The following is a 16,711-nucleotide window of genomic DNA, read 5'->3' on the forward strand; positions in this document are numbered from 1 at the left end:
CTTTGTAGTTTGCAGTAGTTTGGCTGAAGAGTACAGATCTGCACAACACAGGACAATCTGAAACCTCAGCTTCTTCCTGAGAAGAAAAAAATTCATTTTCAGGGGCCTCATTCCAGTATATACCAGAACAGTGGTGCCCTATTCCAATTCAAACAGCATATATTTACTTATGTGCAACACATCAGTAAAACTCACAGTATGTGTACATTTTTCTTATTTTGCCTAAATATCGTATTTTTTCATTTAGTATTGCCCTTCAGAGGCTACAGAAGATAGTTACACGTTTCCCAGAAGAGAAAATACGTTAAATTTACCCTGATCTTCAAATTCAAAAAGTTTTCACCCCCTGGCTCTTAATGCATGGTTTTTCCTTCTGGAGCATCTGTGAGCGTTTGAACCTTCTGTAATAGTTGGATATCTAGCTCAGTTGTCCTCAGTGTGAAAAGGACAAACAAGGGACTCTTGAACAACTATCAGTAAACAAAAAAACATAGCTGTGGATCATTCAGGTAACAACACAGTATTAAGAATCAAGGGTATGTAAACTTTTGAACGGGGTCATTTTTATAAATTCAACTATTATTTTCTCTTGTGGACTATATGTAAACATCTTTTATGTGAAATATCTTATTCAGGTCAGCACTACATAAACAATAACATGCATTTTGTATGATCCCTCTTATTTTGTTAAAATAATAAACATTTTGCAGATTCTGAAAGGGGCATGTAAACTTTTGACCTCAACTGTATATAATATATATATTTTAAAATTTGGTCTGTACTGGCATATCTGTGGTTAGACCCTGTTACCACTGGAGGCAGCAATTAGAGAAGGTGTATTCCTAGTCCATACAGGAACAGCCAGACGCTTGACTGTAAGTACACCCTTACATGCTGCTATATGCTGCGGGAGAACTTAATTAGTACACCCATAATTCCATGTGGGTCTAAAAGAATATTTGAAAATTGTCTAGTTATTGGTATTTTCAAGTGGCTCATAGTAGATCATTAGGACTCTTTTTTTATAATTTTCCTTAATTCAGAAGTATTTTTTCCTGTGCTCAGCCTGTTAGTAAAAGCTGAGATGGTAACCAGTTTACATTGAAGCTTCTTATAAAGCCTCACACTTAAAAGGTAAAACTTGTAGAATGTGCCTCTGCTTTTCAATACCAATTCTTCCTCACTTACATTCTTGCTCCTCACTTTCACGTTTTCCCAAAGCTCTGCATAACAACACTCAACTTTTTTCATTTTAAGAGCTAACAGTTTTTTTTCTCTTCACATTAGTATGTTTTTTAAACAATGATTTTAGGGGACCAAGCACCATAGATGCATAGGCACTGTATAGTGATTGCATGTTTTCTTCTTCTTCTTCTTCTTATTATTATTATTACTATTATTATTAGGGAACCAAGTGCATACGCACCCTAAAGCGCATGGGACCCCTAAAGTTATTGTATGTTTCCTTATTATTTGGGGGCCAAGCACTGAAGGTGTGTAGGCACCATATAGTGATTGTATGTTTTCTAATTAGGGCCCAAGCACCAAAGGTGATTGGTTGGTTCTTCTCATTATTATTATTATTATTATTATTATTATTATTATTATTATTATTATTATCATTATTATTATTATACTTCCAATGGTAGTCTATGGCAGCCCATAGAATGCTTTGTACACTTTTTATGAAACTTGGCACAGTGATAGAGGACAATCTCAGCTACCTTCACAGCAATTTTGGTGTACGCCAGTCAAACCCTTTAGCACCACCAACAGGGCAAATTTGGACATACATTTACAATAATAACTCTGCAATGGAATGTCATAGAAATGTGATTCCACTTTCCTCTGAGTCTTTGGGTCAGCCAAGTTCAGTGAGCACCATGATGTTAATTTATTGAATTTTCTGCCATTTTGAAGTTTATCAAAATCTGTTTTTTTCTCTTCTTCTCCTACAAATATTCAATCATCACCAAATTTGTCATGCAATATAGTAAGATGAACCTGAAAAAAACTTGTTTCTCTGATAAGGATGGGTTCCTTTTTGAGTCTGGTTCCTCTCAAGGTTTCTTCCTCATGTTGTTTCAGAGAGCTTTTCCTTGCCACCATCGCCTCTGGCTTGCTTATGTAGGAATCGAGACTATCAATCTAAGGAAACTAACTGTCTCTACATCCACGCCGAGAACAAAGGCATTCCTTTACACCCAACAGACCTGGGATGGCTCCGGCCTATCTAGGCTCAACGACAGGTCGTAAAACATTAAGGGATGATAACGGACATCGGAATGCAGGAAACCTCGAAAAGAGGGTGTAAATTACCCCTCCGTGGAGCTGAACTCGAATTGACCACCCTTAACAGATGCCTTTTGTTTGGATTAGGGAACTAGTTGAGATTTATCACACTACACCCTACTCAGCTTCAAGTGACCTTTGTTCCCAACTGAACCAGTAAAAAGACTCCTCCACTTTTAAGAATGTTCTTTTCTTTCTCTGTATCTGCCTTATTTTATTTCCATATAATTGTAGAGTTTGTGTTAAATCTGTATGGGGAACATGCATTCCCACAACCTGTATTAAACCAGAGGGCAAGAGTTAACTTACACTTCAGCCACGGCGACTCCTCACATGGTGGGAAGTCCAGTGTTACCCCCAAATCATGTACTCTAACCAGCCTTATATTACAACCCCACTATTAATGGAATTGTATAATATTAAGTCTGTTTCTTTCTGTAAACATGCCATTATACCCAGTAGCTAATGGCCATGGCTAATGTATGTCATGTGTGGTATCTGCATGCTTGTCTTCATGTGCTGAAGCTGTTGATGATTTGCAATTCTCAGTACCTCATATCATACATTTATTATAAACATTAAAGGTAAATAAGACCACATTACATGGACATTAAGAAGGGGGCAACCCGGGAGGGGTCGCTTGCAAATTAGCTGGAGGGCCAGCCAAGCCACTCTCCAATCATCTCCAAACCGACCTGCGGTTGGTTGAAGACCTCAAGAGGCTGGCTCATCTAAACTGACATAAAAACCGCATGCCCAAGCAAGGAACACACAGAGGAACACAGAAACACAGGAACGCAACAACAAAGAACAAAGAACAGAGCCAGAGCGGGAGCTGGAGCTGAAACTGGAACGGAGCTGGGACCAGAACAGAGCTGGAACAGGAAGAGAACCTGCCCCAGAAGATTCCAAGACTTGCATCACCGAACCTCGCTTGACTCGACCCTTCGCCCAGCCGTCCAGACTCCAGCCTCCCTCTCCGGCGACGATCAACAACTTCTCTAACATCCTCCAACTCCGGTCCGACTAGAACCTGCTGACCCACACCAACTCCTTCCATTCACCACCTAGGCAAAGCAAGTATTGATACCTCCCAACTTCATTAAGCTGGTGCAGTAAACCTAAAACTCTTTTCACCGATTAATGCTGATTTATGTTGATGGTTCACTCAGGTCAGGATCTCATGATTTGTCAGGTTTATGTCTAAGAACTCAACTCTCTGATTATTCTCACTGGTTCTTCTCATTCCATATCCCTACATGTATGAATGTGTATGTCTGTGCGTGTGTTGGTTGTGTGTAGTAGTTAGGATATGTGTGTAGTAGTGTAGTATATATGTGTAGTAGTTTAGTATATGTATATAGTAGCTTAGTATAATAAAGTCTCGTCTGATGTTTAAAGGCCAGTGTCTTGTGTCTCTGTGCTTCAAATTTATTGCCTTAAACTGCCGATCTTGTTACTGTTCTCTCAATATAGTGTTTCACTATATTTAAGATATTATTGCCGGTGGCCACGGAGGTAATATCCCATGCACAATTAATATATACACTCATTTCAACTTATCGCTGGAGGAATAGTTGATCAGCTATTAAAATATTAAGTTTACAAATTTCCCCTTTTGAGCTGGAATGGAATATGGAATATGTCCTACATATTTTGGTGGAGAATACATCAGCTTAACCTAAATGAGCTAAATTTTCCCTACACTTATTATGGATAAATTTATAGATTTAAACGTTATATCTGGAAATTTATATATTTCTGTAAATCTTCTTTGTGACAATGTCCATTGTTGACAGTGCTATACAAATAAAATTGAATTGAATTGATTTTTGATATACAGGACGGTTTGTCCATAACACACTGGGCATATCTCAAACAAACTTTGTCCTAAGGCAGTGGTTCTCAATATTTTTCCATCCTTGGACCCCTTATGACACTGCTACATATGGGGACCTATGTTTTTGACTTTATTTATCAACTTGATTTTACATTTTGGTCAATAACTCATAAACTGTGAGTCCTACAAATACAACACTGGAAAAAACTTTTTCCACTTATTCCTTGGGTTCTCCTCAATAAAAAAGCCTCAAGAGCCATTTAGCTCTGTCCACTTAGATTTTTGCTAATTTGCATAAGATGCAAAAACTATTTTTGCAAACTAGTCCTAGAATTTTGGCCTATCTTCACAAATTTGGTGGCAAAATACTCCATTCTTGTCAATCTTAACGAAAGTGATATCAAACTACTCAGGACCATGTGAAACTTAAAAATGATCAAAAACATGTTGAGATTTCTAAACAATATGGCCACCACACATAATTTCTAAGCAGGCAGAGCTGGTTTACTCAAAAAGCTGTAATTCATGATTGGTAATACGGCTTTGAACCAAACTAGAAATACAAAGGTCAATACAAAGTTCTGACGATGTCTGCAAAGGTTAGGAGTTGGTCTGGAGTTGATTCTAAATGTTGAATTTGCATTTGGTAGCTGTTCATGGGAACTCTCACTATGCGGTCCGAAGAGGTGTTGATGCAAGTGAAGGAGGAAGCATTAAAAAACAGACCTATCAGAGAGATATCAGAAACTTTAGAACTGGCAAAATCAACAATTTGGTACATTCTTAAAAGAAGGAATGCACTGGTGAGCTCAGCAACACCAAAAGGCCTGGAAGACCACGGAAGACAACTAAATGATGGTTGATAACAGAATTCTTTTCTTGGTGAAGAAAAACCCCTTCATAACATCTAGCCAAGTCAAGAACACTCTTGAGGAGGTAGGCATATCATTGTCAAAGTCTACAATCAAGAGACACCCTTATGAATGTAAATGCAGACAGTTTACCTCAAGCTGCAAACCACTGGTAACACTCGAGAACAGAAAGGCCAGATTAGACTTTGCTAAACAACATCTAAAAAAAGCCTGCCCAGTTCTGGAACAAGATTATTTGGACAGATGAAACCAAGATTAACTTGTACCAGAATGATGGGATGAGAAGAGTATGGAGAAGGAAAGGATGAGCTCATGTTCAAAAGTATACCAGATCATCTGTCAAACGTGGTGGTGGCAGTGATATGGCATGGGCATGTATGACTACCAATGGAACTGGGTCACTGGTGTTTATTGATGATGTGACTGCTGATAGAAGTAGCAGGATCAATTCTGAAGTGTATAGAGCTATACTTTCTGCTCAGATTCAGTCAAATGCTGAAAATTCAATCTATACTTCAAACACATCTTGATTGCTTCATTTCAAATCCATTGTGGTGGTGTCCAGAGGCAAAATTATGAAAATTGTGTCACTGCCCAAATACTAATAGACCCAACTGTATTAATTCTGGATATAAATTTTAAATTTATAAATTTATCCCTAATGATCAAGCCAGAGGTGACAGTGGCAAGGAAAAACTCCCTGGGACGACATGAGGAAGAACCCAGGAACCAGACTCAAAAGGGAACCCATCCTCATCTGGGAGACAACAGATTTGCGATTATAAATAATTTCTCATTCTATAACAAAAGCATCTTCCATTTTGTGTGATATAAGCAATGAATCAATATAATTAAAACCCTGTGGCTGTAACCCGCCAATGCATCTATAGATGCATGAATAGATGATTCAAGGTGGCGATGTGAGAGCTGCATCTGCCACAAATGCACAGATTTCACGCAGGTGGACCCGTAACAGACTGATATAGACTCATTAACTGAACACGCACTGGATCAGGGCTAAATCCACTAAACAGAGTTGAAAGAAGAAAAGCAGATCTGGATCGGAGTCGTCTGCTGTCTGAGTATCTGAGTCCATCCCAAAGTCACACCAAAGGAGTACAATGACTGCAACATTTATGCTGATTTGCCATACAGGAGTCTAGATTCATGAACCAAATCTGCACTGGAGCTGGTCCAAATCTACTAAAGAAGAGGGGACTGTGAGCGGATCTGCCGGAGGAAACGCAGATCTGGAACAGAGCCATCTGCTATCTGTGTACTTACCTTCAGTAAGGTGTATTTTGCATGCATATTAAGTAAGTGTGACTGTGCTATTTTCATTGTTGTTTGACTTTAATTAAGTCGAATGCATAATATGGTAATGTTAGGGTGATGTATGTGGTTATGCTTCTGGCGTTAGTATGGTTGTTACAGTGAATTCTGCCACTACTTTGTATTTAAATTGTAGTGTTGACTTAAACAATATAAATAGATATGATGTGTTTTATGACTTGCGATACTGTAGTTTATATTTGATTAATATAGAGCTGTGTGGTTATTCATAGCTGGCACCTGCGCACTGGTCAATTACACAGCCAGCATGTGAAGACCTTATGTTTTTCTAACAATCTGAAACCGCCCACTAGGCATGCAGGGCTTAGTATAGACAATGATATAGAGACTATAGAGACCACAGTAAAGTTAATTTAGTTAATTAAAATTTGCCTGAAATACTCTGGTTGAAGAAAAGATGACAAACTGCACACATTATCCATTAGTAAAATAAAATATGAGGCCTTTATTCATCATCTAAAGTTACCAATATGATAGGCCATGGTTTGGGAATAACTATACACAAAATAAAGCCTTTATCTAAGTTTCCATATTTTAGCCCTGCCTTTTTAAAAACATTTTTACATCCTAGCTAAATGTCTGACAAAAATGCTGATCTTTACTATGATCAATCCATATCCTGTATCTGCCTCAAAATGTCAGTTTGCCCATTGCATCATCATTCTTACAGTTATATAATCTCCCTTAACATGTGAATTGTGGGCAGAGCTTAATAAGAAATGTTGAAGGTGTATCCAGCTCAATGTTGTGTGTATCCAGCTCAAAAGTGTGTTTTAAATTGTGTTTTAAATCTTGGTTCTATCTGTATTCTTTGCTGGTAATGTAAGATTCTGAACTTTGTGTACTATCTATTTGACTCTGTAGGATCTAGTCCTATGCCTTTAGATTTTCTGATTCTGTAGTGTTGTTTGGAAGTGTCTGTTGTTTGGCAGTGTCTGTTGATCTATGCTAATTACTTCTCTCAAGTGTCTACTCAAGAGTAGTTTCAGTCTCTGTGTGGATTGTGGGCAGGTTTTACTAAGATATATTGAAGGTGTAACTGCTACAGACCCTAGGACCAGTAGTGGTTAGAAGCAAAGGTTTAGTTAGAAAGTGTAAAGTTAAGTTAGATTGTGGTTGTTCTTCTTGTTTATTTGGATAGTGGATTACCTTTCAGCCCTACTTAAACTCACTGACCTCACTCCTGTCTTTGCAGCTGACATGTGCCTCAAACCTATCTCTGTCGTCACATCTCACAGACCCAGAAGCTCTCTCCTACGAACCAGAGGCCAAACTACCAGTAACCTCATCTAACTTCTACTGTTGTCTCAGTCCCAAACAGTAGTGGTAGGTGGGCTCTGGAAATACCAGATTTAGCTTCTCATTACTCTCTCCACTTTCTGGCCCTATCTGAGACCTGGATCACTCCACAGAACTCAGTTGCTCTGTCCTCTGCTTATGCTTTCTCTCACATTCCATGAGAAACTGTCAGTGGTGGTGCTACAGGTTTGTTTTTGTCTCAGAGATGGTCCTTTCTCAATGTCATCTCATCCTTGAAATTCCATGCAGTTACAGTTACCTCTCCAATCAACCTTTTCATCATTGTCATCTATGCCCTCCTGGTCCCCTAGGAGACTTTCTTGAAGAAATTGACATGCTCCTCAGTCTTTCCCTTACTGACAGTACCCCCTCTCTCTCCTTGTAAGCTCCCCTCCAACAAGTTCCAGGCCTCTTGCCTTCTCCCTCTTCTGCATTCCTTCTCCCTGACATTCAACAGCTGCCCTCCCACTCACAAGGGAGGAAATGTTTTGGACCAGGTCTTCAGTCACCCCTTTCCAGCTATCAATACATTAATACTACCCCATTCCACATCTACGATCATTCTTTGGTATTCTTCACCATACCCTCCCTGTCATAGCTAATATCAGCTATCAATACCTCTCTATCACTTGCAGAAACCTCCACTCTATCTCCCTTCTTCCATGGCCTGCTGCATCTTATCATCCCAAACCGCTGGAGTTAGCCAGGGACAATTTCCTCTCTACACTTTCCTTATGCATGGACTTCCTCAGCCCTCTGTCTTCTAAACCCAGTAAGCTTTCTTTGTCTTTGTCACTGTCTACAATCAACTGTCTCTCTATCTCACCCAGAACAACCTCCAAGATCCTAACCATTCTGGCTTTAATGCAGCAGGAGCCAGGAGCCATCTTTCCTCTTCAGGACTGTTTTGGACATGGCACATGTTCTGGGAAGCGGCAACTGACAGCAACTTCACCAACTTGGAGGAATACGCAACATCAGTGACCAGCTATATCAGCAAGTGCATTGATGACGTCACTGTCTCCAAGACCATCACCACACGCTCCAACCAGAAGCCGTGGATGACTAGAGAGGTGCGTGTGCTACTGAGGACCAGGCGGCCCTAAGAACAGCAAGGGCTAAACTGTCCCAGGCCACCAGAGAGGCAAAGCGCACACACGCTCAGAGAATCCACAGCCACTTCAAGGCCAGCGGTGACATGTGGCACGTGTGGCAGGGCATCCAGGCTATCACCAACTACAGGACAACGCCACCTGCCTGTGACAGTTATGCCTCCCTCCCAGATGCGCTGAACGACTTCTACGTTCGGTTTGAGGCACAGAATGGCGTGACGGCAAGGGAGACCACCCCTCCTCCCAATGACCAGGTGCTGTGTCTAACCATGGCTGATGTGAGGAAGACTCTACACAGGGCTGTGTGCTCAGTCCATTGCTGTTCACTCTGCTGACTCATGACTGTGTAGGAATGCATAGCTCAAATCACATCATCAAGTTCACCGATGACACGACCGTGGTGGGTCTCATCCGGACAACTAGGGGAAGTTCATTCCACCACCTTGGTGCCAGAACAGAGAAGAGTCTCGATGCATGCCTTCCTTGTACTCTGAGAGATGGTGGGACCAGTCGAGCAGTGCTAGAGGATCGGAGGGAGCGTGGTGGCGCTCGAGGTGTGATAAGTGCTTTGAGATAAGTGGGTGCTGGTCCGTTTTTGGCTTTGTAGGCGAGCATCAGTGTTTTAAATCTGATGCGGGCAGCTACAGGAAGCCAGTGGAGGGAGCGCAGCAATGGGGTGGTGTGGGAAAATTTAGGAAGGTTGAAAACCAATCATGCAGCTGCATTCTGGATCAGTTGCAGAGGACGAATGGCGCTCAGAGGCAGACCTGCCAGGAGTGAGTTGCAGTAGTCCAGTCTTGGGATGGGGAGCTACTAGGGACTGAACAAGCACCTGTGTGGCCTGTGAGGAAAGAAATGGACGAATTCTTCTGATGTTATAAATCGACATGAGCGTGTTAGATTAGCAATGTGAGAGGAGAAGGACAGTTGATTGTCCATGGTTACCCCAAGGTTGCGTGCGGTAACCGAAGGCGAGATCAGAGAATTGTCTAGGGAAATTGCAAGATCCTGAGATGGGGATGAATCACCTGGGATGAACAGTAGTTCAGTTTTGGTGGGATTAAGTTTCAGCTGGTGAGTTGTCATCCATGATGAGATGTCAGCCAGACAAGCTGATATCCGAGCAGAAACATGAGAGTCTGTGGGAGGGAAGGAGAGGATGATTTGAGTGTCATCTGCATAGCAGTGGTATGAAAACCCATGTGAGGATATGACCGCACCAAGAGATCGAGTATAGAGGGAAAACAGGAGAGGACCAAGTACTGAGCCTTGTGGAACACCAGTGGAGAGTCTGCGAGGAGGAGATGTGGATCCCCTCCATGTCACATGATATGACCGATCTTCCAGGTAGGAAGCAAACCATTGCCATGCTGCACCACGAATTCCTAGGCTCATGAGGGTGGATAGGAGAGTCTTGTGGTTCACCGTGTCAAACGCTGCTGAAAGGTCAAGGAGGATGAGAACTGAAGACAGTTTGGTTGATCTAGTGGCATGTAGCTTTTCAGTGACGGCCAAAAGGGCAGTCTCTGTGGAGTGTGCCGGTTTAAAGCCAGACTGATTGGGATCTTGGAGGTTGTTCTGTGAGAGATAGCAAGACAGCTGATTATAGACAGTCCGTTCAAGGGTTTTAGAAAGAAGAAAGAGAAGTGATACTGGTCGGTAGTTGCTGATGACAGAGGGATCTAGAGTGGGTTTCTTCAGGATGGGAATAACTCTTGCTCTTTTGAATGAAGTTGGTACATGACCAGATGTTATGGAGCCATTGATGATAGTGGTGATGAAGGGGAGGAGGTCTTGAGAGATGGTCTGGAGCATTGTGGAAGGGATTGGATCCAATGGGCAGGTGGTAGGATTGCAGGATAAGATGATTTGCAGGATCTCTTCTGTTGTTAGTTTAGAAAACTGTGTCAGCGAATGAGAAGGAGAATCCTCAGTGTGTAGTGTAGGAGCAGGAGTAGAAGTGAATGTCTGACAGATTTTTCCAATCTTCTCATCATAAAAAGTGGCAAAGTCTTCAGCAGTCAGAGAGGATGGAGCAGGAGGAGCCGGAGGGTTGAGCAGTGAAGAAAAGATGTTGTTTAGCTTGCGAGGATCTTGTGCAGAGGATTCCAGCTTTTCTTTGTAGAAGGCAGTCTTAGCAGAAGTCACTTCAGATGAAAATTTGGACAGGAGAGCACGATAGGAGACCAGATCTGTGTCGAGTTGCGATTTCTTCCACTTCCTCTCTGCTGTTCTTAATTCTCTCCGATTACTGCACAGCACATCCGATAGCCAAGGAGCAGGGCTGGAAATCTTCCTGGGTTTAGAGGTTAGAGGACAGAGGAGGTCCAAGGATGAGGAAAGTGAGGAGAGGAAAGTGTCAGTGGCTAGTTCCAATGGTAGGGAGGAAAAGGAGTCAGGGACAGGAAGGGATGATAGAGTGCAGGAAGCTAAGGAGGAAGGGGAGATAGAGTGAAGGTTTTTACGAGTGGGAGAGAAATATAGATGGCTGGTGGTTTTAGGCAGGATAGGGAGGGTGATGGTGAAGGATACCAAGAGATGGTCAGAGATGTGGAGAGGGGTAGCATAGATGTCTGAAGTAGGAAAGGGGCGACTGAAGACAAGGTCCAGGGTGTTGCCTCCTTTATGTGTAGGAGGACAGCTGTTGAAAGTTAAGGAAAAGGAATGGAGAAGAGTGAGAAGGCAAGAGGACTGGAGCTTGTCAGCAGGGAGGTTGAAGTCTCCAAGGACAGTAAGAGGGGTGTGAGTAGAGAAAAGACTGAGAAGCATGTCCATTTCTTCAAGAAAGGCCCCGAGGGGACCAGGAGGTCGGTAGATGACAACGATGAGAAGGTTGACTGGAGACGTAACTGTAACTACATGGAATTCAAAGGAAGAGATGTTGAGATGAGAAAGGGAGAGCGGTGTGAAGTACCATCTCCGAGACAACAGCAAACCTGTACCACCACCCCTGCCAGCTTCTCGTGGAGTGTGCGAGAAAGCGTAAGCAGAGGATAAGGCAGCCGGTGTAGCTGAGTTCTGTGGAGAGATCCAGGTCTCAGTTAGTGCCAAAAAGTCAAAAGAGTAATGGGAAGCGAAAGCTGAGATGAAATCAGCTTTCTTTACAGCAGACTGGCAGTTCCAGAGCCCACCTACCACCAGTGTTTGAGATTGAGACAACAGAGGAGGGTAGATGAGGTTACTGGTATTGCGGCCTCTGGCTTGTGCATGAAAGCTTCTGGGTCTGTGAGAGGCAACAACAGAGATTGGTTTGAGGCACATGTCTGTGGCTTAGTGAAAATAAAAATAAAGATTGGGAGGGAATGTGTAGTACTTAACTAAACAAAACATACACCATTAAAGTTGATAAATTTAGTGTGTGTCTAACTGTCGCAAATTATGTTTCTGACCGCTACAGACGCTAGCGAATACCTTCAATATATCTTAGTAGGCCCTGCCCACAATTCACACCTTAAGGAAGACTGAAACTACTCTTGATTAGTCACCTGGGAGAACTAATTAGCATAGACTAACAGACACTTCCAAACACCACAACAGAATCAACAATACAACAATATAACAATTCAACAATACAACAATTCAATAATACAACAATTCTAGTGGCAAGAATCTAGATCCAACTGAGTCAAGTAGATAGTACACAAAGTCAGAGACTTACCTTACCAGTAGAGAATAAATTCAAGATAGAACTTAAAGCACACTGAATATTGAGCTAGATACACCTTCAATATATCTTAGTAGGCCCTGCCCACAATTCACAGAGATCACACTTTTTCCCCATTCTGGTGTTTGAAATGAACATTAACTGAAACTCTTGAGTAGATCTGTGCTGTTGCCACATGATTGGCCTACTGGATAACTGCATAAATGAGCAGGTGTACAGGTGTTCTTATTAAAGTAGATGGTGAGTGTGTGTATATACATTGGAATATACATATTGGAATTGGAATTAATTAATTGTTGTTCTTGTTATAGCATAACAGGATGATGGGGTGGCATAGTGGTGCAGTATGTAGCTCCAGGTTCTGCGTTTGATCCTGAGCTCTGTGTGGAGTATCTGTGCATGTTGTTCCCCTGTCCGCAAGGGTTTCCTCCAGGTTTTCTGGTTTCCTCCTACCTTCCAAAAATATGCCAGGTGGATTGGCTAAGATAACTTGCCTCTAGGTGTGAATCTGTGTATGTGAATGTGTGTGTTCATGGTGCCTAACGATTGACTGACATCTCATTCAGGGTATATTCCCTCTTTCCGCTTCAGTGTTCCACAATATTAAAACCACCATGCAACCCTGAGCAGGATAAAACGGTTACTAAAAGTGAGTGAATGAGTGACAATGGGACAATTGTCTGACAATTCCGGTCATTCATTGATCTTGATGCCTTTGTGATCTCTACTGGTGGCTCTAAAGCAAGTAACTCCTTGTTAACAATACTGGTTTTGGGGCCTATTGTCATGGTACTTACTGTCTAGCCAGAGAGAGACAAATTGTCTTTTTGTGCCAAGGCAGACACTATGTTGGTACTCAGGAGCAACAATTTTAAACTTCTGAAGTTGCATCAGAAATGATGGGCCTTCCACACCCATTACTGGTTCAGCAGGTGTGCTCAGCAGTATGGAGTAGTGCAGGCTAGTGAGTAACATTGGGCAGCTATAAAATCTCATACCTGACATAGCCTACTATTGATTCCAAGAGAGAAAGAGTTGAGATCAAACTTCTTTAAATTCTTTACAATCCTTATGCTACATCAGAATGTAGTGGCTAGCCAGTGGACAACAGAGATTTAGAAGCCTATATTTCAAGTGTGTCTTTTTGCACATTGCATGTAAGTTATCTTTATTGTGTCTTTGTCTAAGACCAAGTACCCAAGGTTTTCCAAGGCAACAAAAGGCCAAGTTGTAGAGGGCCTTAAGGCTGCTCTTATTAAAGAAAGGGCCATGAAAGCCACATATCCTTCTGATAAATCAATCTGCTTAAAATTATTCTGTAAAGTTATCCTTTTACTAAAATGTTCACTTGACATTTTTCCCAATATATTTTTACATTCATTATGCAAATGTTAGCAGTAGACAGTGCAATGGTCCCTGTTCAAATGAGTTATCAGTTTGTTTAAGATGACTCAAATCTGATGGTATCCTTGTCTTGCATTTAAATCCAAGTAAGTCCGGTACCACACACAGTCATGGTGCAACTTGGTGAATTAGTTATTGCAGCTCTTAATGGTAGGTAGGCCTATCAGATTGTATTCAGATGAGTTCTTTAAGTAATTAAATTGTCATTTTAGTCAATATCTATGATAAGTTACATGCCTTCTGATTCTAGTTTTACTTTTTCTCATTCATTATCTTTTTCACAATAAACTCAACTAGAGTTGCCAGAGTTGGTGAAGGAATGTATTGAATTAATTTGTGGTGGCTCTGAGAGTTTTCACAGAGGAACATCATCTGTCTTCCACCCCTGGAACTTCATCATTGCCAGACAGTGATAAAATGAAATGGTATGTCTCAAAACATTGAGTTAAGTACTATAGACTACCAGCATTTCTTTCTTGTTGAGTTTTTAAAAAAAAAAATATCCTTGGTTATTTTTTACTGTCCAACAGCCTGTGTTAAGCCTTTCCCTGATTATCGGTAACGTTATTATATGTCTCTTGTCTCCCTCATCTGAGAATGTGTGTTGAGTTTGTCTTTGCCACATAAGTTGTTTGCTGATATAGTCTTTTGTTTGTTCTTTTACTTATTTATTGTCTCTTTATTTACGTTCCCCTAGCTGACAGTAATATCTTGGTCCCAATAAAAGGCTACCAGAGGCTTAACAGAGCAAGAATGAGCATCTTTGTTCAGGAGCTTGCTGTTTTAGGTTTCTCAAAGGAAACTCTAAAATAATCCACTCTCACAGGAAAGTCTCAGCCAGGTGACCCACCAAAAAAAACAGCTAGACAAGGAAAAGGTTCATGCTTTAACAGAAAAAGATGTAACCTTAAAAGATGTATTTGCCATGTCTTGATTGCTACAATACCAACATAGTTACATAAAACATCTATAATATGTGTAGCGAGGCACATTCTGTTGACTTTCTTTGAAGTTCTTCCATTAAAGCACTGTTCTAGAAAAGATTATTAGCAGACTAAAATTTCTTAAGTATTAAGTATTCTTAAATGTTAATATCTTAAGGGTGTGTTGAAATCATTTTATAAATGTTGTGACTTTCTTTTGTTTGTGCAAACCAAAGCAAATGTTGTTTGTGTGGTATGAACTGAAACATCTCATTTGTTTTCACTAACAGATGCCATAATGGCAGAATTTCCAAACACAACTCCAGCTGATGTGCAGAATTGCCTATGGCTCAAATGTAACGTTGACCTATTTGCAAATAAAAGAAAGATTTAATTTATGGAATATCTAAGTACTATTTCAGTAACATTTTTTTGTTGAATATTTTTGTTGACCTGTTGTGATTACATGTACAATACAACAAAATATATTGGAGCAATGTATTGCTTGCATGTTAAATGCATCTGCATATCTGTTTCTCAGTTTTCTACTTGTTGAGCACATTTTTTACAGTAAATACAAAAAAACTATAATTAGAATTCATAATCATAAAGTAAGTTTTAATCTTATGATTATCTTTTCTGTAATTTAAGCACATTTTGAAATGGTGAAAGAAATTGTGAAAGAAATTTACATACTAGGTACATTGACAGAAGTTTTATTTTATTTAATGTATTCCTAATACACTCTTCCCATCATGAGAAGACCACAAAGTAACCACAATCTTGTTTGTCTGCATCTGAATGGTGGTACTGTGAGTAGAGCGTGCATATGTGCAGAAGCAACCCAGGTTTGAATCCAGACATTAATCATGTTTCCTAGATCCACAAAAATAATGTCTCACAATTGTCCCCAAGAAAAGTGAGTCCCTGGTACACTAAGGGGTTTCTATGACATGTGAAAATCAAATGTTGAATTATGGTGTGTCTATCACTGTAAGTGGATTATAAACATGGCAGAAATATAAAAAATGTTAATAAATTTCCAATGCTCTCAATGTAGAATTACAGAGCAGCCATAGTATGGATGAAGTGTATTTTAACGTCACTTGAAGTTAAATCAAATTGCAACCTCAGCACATTATTACTGTAACATTAGTGGATTTTTAATGCTCTGAATTTGTAATTCTAAAGCAGTGCCAATATTCATAAAGTATATTTTGTTGTTACTACAGTGAGAGTAAAAAGTATTTGATCCCTTGCTGATTTTGTTGGTTTGCCCACTAATAAAGACATGATCATTCTATACTTTTAATGGTAGATGTATTCTAACATGGAGAGACAGAATATCAAAAAGAAAATCCAGAAAATAACTTTAAAGAATATATATTAATTGATTTGTATTTCATTGAGGGAAATAAGTATTTGATCCCCTAGTATGCATTAGGAGTTCTGGCTTTCATAGACCAGTTAGACACTCCCAATCAACTTGTTACCTGAATTGAAGACACCTGTTCTAACTAATCACCTGTATGAAAGACACCTGTTCACAGAATCAGACAATCAGACAGATTCCAAACTCTCCAACATGAGTAAGACCAAAGAACTCTTTCAGGACCTCAGAGACAGGATTGTTGACCTGCACAAATCTGGAATGGGCTACAAAAACATTAGCAAGATGCTGGGTATTAAAGTAACAACCATTGGTGCAATTGTGAGAAAATTTAAGAAGTATAACATGACCATCAATAGACCTCGGTCTGGTGCTCCACAGAAGATTTCACCTCGTGGGGTGGCAATGATCATGAGAACTGTGAGAAATCGGCCTGCAACCACACAGCGGGAGTTAGTGAATGACCTCAAGGCAGCTGGGACCACAGTCACCAGGAAAACAATTGGCAACACTTTGCGCCGCAATGGATTAAAATCCTGCAGTGCCCGAAAGGTACCCCTGC

Source organism: Pangasianodon hypophthalmus, chromosome 17, assembly GCF_027358585.1.
Source record: "Pangasianodon hypophthalmus isolate fPanHyp1 chromosome 17, fPanHyp1.pri, whole genome shotgun sequence".
NCBI lineage: Eukaryota > Metazoa > Chordata > Actinopteri > Siluriformes > Pangasiidae > Pangasianodon > Pangasianodon hypophthalmus.